This window comes from Penaeus japonicus, unplaced genomic scaffold (genome assembly GCF_977035675.1).
Source record: "Penaeus japonicus unplaced genomic scaffold, GWHDUDI00000001_assembly GWHDUDI00000013, whole genome shotgun sequence".
Taxonomy (NCBI): domain Eukaryota; kingdom Metazoa; phylum Arthropoda; class Malacostraca; order Decapoda; family Penaeidae; genus Penaeus; species Penaeus japonicus.
The window spans coordinates 71,756-77,753 of NW_028234415.1; the positions used below are offsets into that span (position 1 = coordinate 71,756).

Below are 5,998 nucleotides of genomic sequence, written 5' to 3' on the forward strand. Positions count from 1 at the left end.
CGGTAGACTTAACGTGCGGGTCTGCTTGGTACGTGCCATGTTGCAAGTATATCTATAAAGATACGAAAATGCCGCTAAGCCCTGAATTTATAGCAGAGCGGCCGACGTCCCCAGCGGCGCGGCGTGTGGCTGCCAGACCCCCTCGTTGGGGGGGGTGGGGGGGACTTTTCCCCGCCCCTTTCCACTGTGTAAACAAGGCCAGAGCTACGAACACCTTTGATGACAGGTAACGATAAGATTCGCTGTCACGTGGCATTATCGTGCAACAGTGGTAAGTAAAAGACAGAAGCAAGACAAGTTGACAAGTTCCGTGACCTGACTTTTTGGACCGTTAACAAGGCGGGGCTTGCTTGTGTTTGCACGGCGGTCAGTCGAGATAAGCGCGCCTTTGATGCCGCCGCCCCCTCGCCGCCTACAGGAGACGGAGTGACGCGCTACAATATAAAAAACCCTGGTGGGGCGGATGCAATTTTATACACACTCGTGTATGAGACTCTTTTGGCCTCACAAAAAACCTGGGGTTGTTTTTTATTTTTTTTCATAAAACACTAGCCAGCAACAAACCAAAAGTCCTGTTGCCGCTAGAACTACCCTGTCTCAGGGGCTTCTAGTCTCGCTTGACATTGTTGCTCTCTGTTCACTTAACGTTTTAAAACTAAGTCGAGTAAACCCTGTTCTTTACAGATTTACACCTGTAAGTGCTTTTTTGCACCTTCAGTGCTTTTTTCTTGAAGGTGAACACGAGACTACATATGGAGTAGTCAGGCCCCCACCCAGACTAACCTTGCCCTTTGCTATACAACCTTACCCACAGACCAACCAGCCATACCGCGCAGCTCTCTTTCTACTCAGTACCCTTTCGGCTACCCCGGTAGACCCATATCGGCGTCCTTTTGGGCGCAACTTTTCTCTCCTCCTAAATTTTTTCCAGTTCTGTGACTTTCGCTGACCTACGGAGTCCCTTTACTCCTGTATTCCTTGTGGGTGGGCATTAACATACGTCCCTCCACTATCATTCGCGGAAAGGTGCCTACATACAACTCCGATCCCTTAGTTGGACTGGAGAACCAACCAGGCTTCCACTAAGGGGGTAGAGACATTAACTGTAAGACTTGTTTTTTTTATCCTCGATTACTATTGGATTGGTTGCACCAAAAGTTATGGGAAAAGGTATCCCCTCAGGAACAACCTTTGCCCAGGCGACTCTGTCCGATACCCAGTAGATTGACTCTCTTCCCCGCTACCCTTCCCTCCTCCAAGGAGAGGGAGACTCAGACCCTTTCTAAAACCAATTGACCAGATAAAAACCACCAATGACCGACCCAGACGACACGTTATATCCCTCCCCAGAACGCTAGGTGCGTGAACATCGTTCATGTAAAAATATCAATCCCGTGCAGAATGTCAACACCCCTTTGAAACATTAAGTAGGTCCTTATTCAAGGGGGAGGCAGGTTTGATTTGGTCCGAAATTGCGAGATGGTAGCCTCCTTTGAAAGGCAATTTAAGTCTCAGGTACGATTTACTTAAGCTGACCAAGTTTCATGACATTACATTAAAAGTAACTTTTCCTGTTGGCCCAAATACCTGTAAGGAGTAATCTTTCACAGGATTTGAGGCAATGAACACGTTATTCGAGCATGAATGACCAAAAAATCTTGGACTAAATTGCATACAAGAAAGATGGAATGCGCGAACAAAGACCGATTTTTTCTTGACCTTTGCTTCCAATAAAATCCCAAGTACTGTCAAAATCGGAGTTGATTGTTCAATACACACCTTACATTACAAAAGCCAATCGTGTAATAATCCAAAAATTTTACACACCTCTGAAGATCAATATATGATACTAACAAATTCACTTGCCGGAAATGTACTACTGTATCACGATACCACGAATGCACGAAAAGACACTAAAGTCAACTGAGCCCCCATCAATCACTCTCTATCCTACCTGATAAAACTGTACAGTAATGACATGACAACACAGGGTTATACCTGAGGCCAAGAAGAAATGAATTGACCAACAACCCAATAATTCTTACCCTCAGCATAACTAACACTGTTTTTCCAGTGCAAGCATGTTAATCACACTCGCATTAAGACAAGGAAAATTGCATAATGAAAAAGAACTAAAGACTTAAGGAATCAATTAAAGATTAATAAACAATATAAAATTTGCTATCAACCCTGCAAAACAGCATCTAAAGGCGATACCAAAGCACAAGCGATCGCACCTCTCTAAGGCACCCCCTCTAAACTTCTCTTGGAATTCTCTCGAAAACAATCATCCATCCCCCCGTCTCTCTGTGAGAGCAGCCATGGAGACTAGAATGTCTCCAAAAATTCCCAGAGAGCCCTCGGAACGAGGAAGGAGGAGGCGCCCCCTCACCAAAAAAATGAAAATAAAAACATCCGACAACACTTCAAACCCCATAAACGTAATCCCGCTATACCTTAATACAATGGAACTGTCGAATCTTAGATCAATATTAAACGCTCTTAGATATAGCCTCCCTATCTCCGAATTATCTACACAAGTAATGCCATTTAAACACCAAGTCTCTACGAGGCGTATCCAAAGAAACTAACCATCTTTGTAGAAAAGACCAAGAAGGTGGAGGCGGTCCATGGACTCCACCAGAATCCCTTTCATTAAGGACATTAAGTCTACTTTGAACACGTCGGCATGCAAGTAAAATTCCAATAAAAGTATCTGACTAATGCTCATCTACTGTCCACCTATAAAATTAATCGATAATTCTTTTTGCTATTCACAATCGCCAAACAATAAATTAATTCTAAGATCAATCCGTTCATACCATCAGGGTTCCCCACGGGTATGGTAGAGGTGACAAGTAGTTAAGTTGATCAACGACTCTGATCTGTTTCTTCTAAATGATTAGTCCACCATATAATAATACCGTAGGTGAGCTTTATTAACTACAATCACACTGGTTGTCCTCAACAACTACACCAAGGCCTGTGCACACCATTGACGACTCGTTAAGCGATCAACCTTCCTATTTGTATTCATATAGTCATGCACAAACCAAAGACGGCCTTCACACCCAAATTTATCTAAAAAAGCAATTGTCGCCTTCACAAGGAGCTCACCTCGAAGGGTTAGCAACCAGATTAAAGTAACAATTTCAAAATTTATTATTAATGCTCAAGGCAACCATACCTAAAACTTCGACAAACCTTAAAGCATAGAGTTCCATGTGGAACACCAATTGCCGCAGGCGCTATGTGAACGAAATAGGCCTACACTTTCCATAATAACATCACAATAGAACTTTCGCATTTACAAACAACGAAGCTATGGCTCGTAAACAATCAGACAAGCCCAAAATGAACGCCTGCGAAGCTTTGTCTCTAACGATTAACAGCATACAAAATTATCAAGGTTTTCCACAGTTAAAGAAGAATTAAAAAAAGACATCAAATAAAATCAGAAATATTAATCATGAAATTAAATTATGATTCACCCTTGAGACATTGCTAATCACTATCCCACTTTCTCTATACAACCTCGAAATGAAACAACCCTACTTCTGACCACCAGAACAGCCGACTCTACCAATTCACGTGCCACAAATATTTTTGATGACATAAAGATCAAACAATAATACTTGTCCAGCCCTAGAAGCCTTCTAGAGAACATCCCACCCCCGATGTAGATTCGACCGATATGAGATGATAAACATCTTAATCATATACATATTAAGTGCTAAAGTTTCAATGAGATTGGAAAAGCCACTTTTCCAAATTCATGACTTCGCCCACATCATCCCTATTGAAAGGAGGGAAATCCCGACCCCCATCTCTTACCGCCCCAATTTGCGTTGACAATTCCTTATCAAGTCATGGAAAAATTGTTAATAAGCAATTGCCATTTTTTAAATACCAGAAATTTACTATTACAGCAGTGCGGCTTCGAAAGGACGCCAACTCTCGATCAGCTGTAAAACTGGAAATCAACATTCATGAGCATTTGCCAAAAAGCATTTTTATACATATTTTTTTAACATAGAAAACCTAACGACATACTTGGCACATGCCTATCTCAGAAAAACTTTATGCTTTCGGATTACTAAACAGCCTTTTTCATCCAAAATTCTTTTCTTACAAACATTTCTTCAAATTGTTTGCTGACAAATGTCACTTTCTCACATTTTTGTCCAGCAAACGTCCACAAGGAAGTGTCCTTGTATCCCAAATTATTTTTATGTGTAATAAAGACATTTTTACATCTCCTCCTCGAAATCTTAAATACTCACTTGTACGACGATGATTGTGCATTATGGACTCCAGCATTATGCAGAGTTCTCGCAATCAGATCCAATGGCAACTGATATATGCATAACTGGCCTCCCAGTGGGTTTTAAGTTTCCTTTAAAAAGCGTATTGCGTGTTTTTTCTCATAGAGAAACCCAACATCAAGCTAACTCTAACAACCATCCAATACCTAATCAAAATTCACTAGATTTCCTTGGACTACTCTTTGATAGTAATTGAATGGTAAGACCACATTGTCAAGTTAAGAATAAATGTCAAAAGCACTCATTTATTAAAGTGGCATTTCTGGACACATATGGGAGCTGATAGAAAGCTTTACTGAGTTCAGATATCCTGATTAGATCTAAAGGAGATAGTTCAATCGTGTTTGGACGGCAACTAGCTCCAACGCTCAAGGTTGAATGTTGGCAAATGCTGTTTTTACACTCTGTCTTGGACCCTTAAGTGCACTCGCTCCACCAAAGTAGAGTCAGTACCACTCCCCTCAGCTTAACGCGGCAGCTGCGCTGACCTATGTTCCGCAAAGGTAGCCAGGCCAGCCCCACATCACAACGGATTTTTCGCCTCATAGGCCCCATATCGCGCGGGAACCCTGGGCATAACTCTCCAGAACTCATCAGAAAAAGTCGGTATAGATCTCTCTACAATCATACCCTGGTTCATCAAATATAGGCACCGTGAAAACACCCAATTTTTCTACTGTTGTAGACTGGCTAACCATACATCCAAGCCACGTATCGTGGTGAGGTACCCAGAGTTCTGAAGATCCTAATTAAACATCTTCCTTTTTTCATTATATACCGACGGTACAAGACTGACGAGTGTTTGACGGTTTAGGTCGACGAATGTTCCGTTGAGATTTCGATTGCCGAATCATACTCGATCTTCTTCCGAACTTTTTGCTATAGATCAACTTAGATTTGCCCTAATCGACGACCCACATAAATAGTCATTTTTCAACGCGTTAAGTCAATTAAAGCCATTAAATCACTAGAAACCACCTATTATAAATACATAAAATCTTTTCTAAATGCTTTTGCCAATTTATCAATCTAACTGAGATGGGTACTGGACACTCGGTATCCTGGAATTGAACAGCTACAACGAGCCCGTCACTGGCGATCTGACCTGTATATCCGCACAGATCTCAGTGTTTGGTCTCTTTTAATATAAGCAAAAACCTCTCCTGTGCAAGTGATGGAAACACCTCACAATACACAACTAGAACCAAAGAGAAATTAATGTGGACACAGCCCACAAAAAATAGAAGAGAGAGGTGGTGTTGGCCCGAATAAGTCCAACGCAACAAGACCACACTCCTCACGTCCCTACATGGAGAAAAATTCCCTCCACTATTCACCATGCCATCGATGGTCATATCACACATCCTACAACTTGCCAAAAATACCATAATCAAGACTAAAAATAAAAAATTAAATTACAAATAAAAAATCTAGAATTAATACAAAAACTTACATCCCAATGATAAAAAATAATTAATAAAGTTAACACTTTTCTAAAGAACAAAACTTTATGACCTTATATAGATTGTAAAAGAAAATGGAATCATTGTTAATAACCTTGCCTGGCCGCTGTTGATAGCCAATAATCCAACAAAAGCAAGCAAGCAAGCTAGCTACAACATTTTAAATCCAACTGAACTTACCTACAAAAGTATCACCACATGACCGGACGA

At 41.2% G+C, this 5,998-nt stretch overlaps 1 pseudogene; it reads right to left on the reverse strand.

Moving 5' to 3' along the window:
- LOC147470568 (histone H3-like) overlaps positions 1-39 on the reverse strand; it is a 479-nt pseudogene extending 440 nt beyond the window's left edge.
- Between the last annotated feature and the right edge of the window lie 5,959 nt (positions 40-5,998).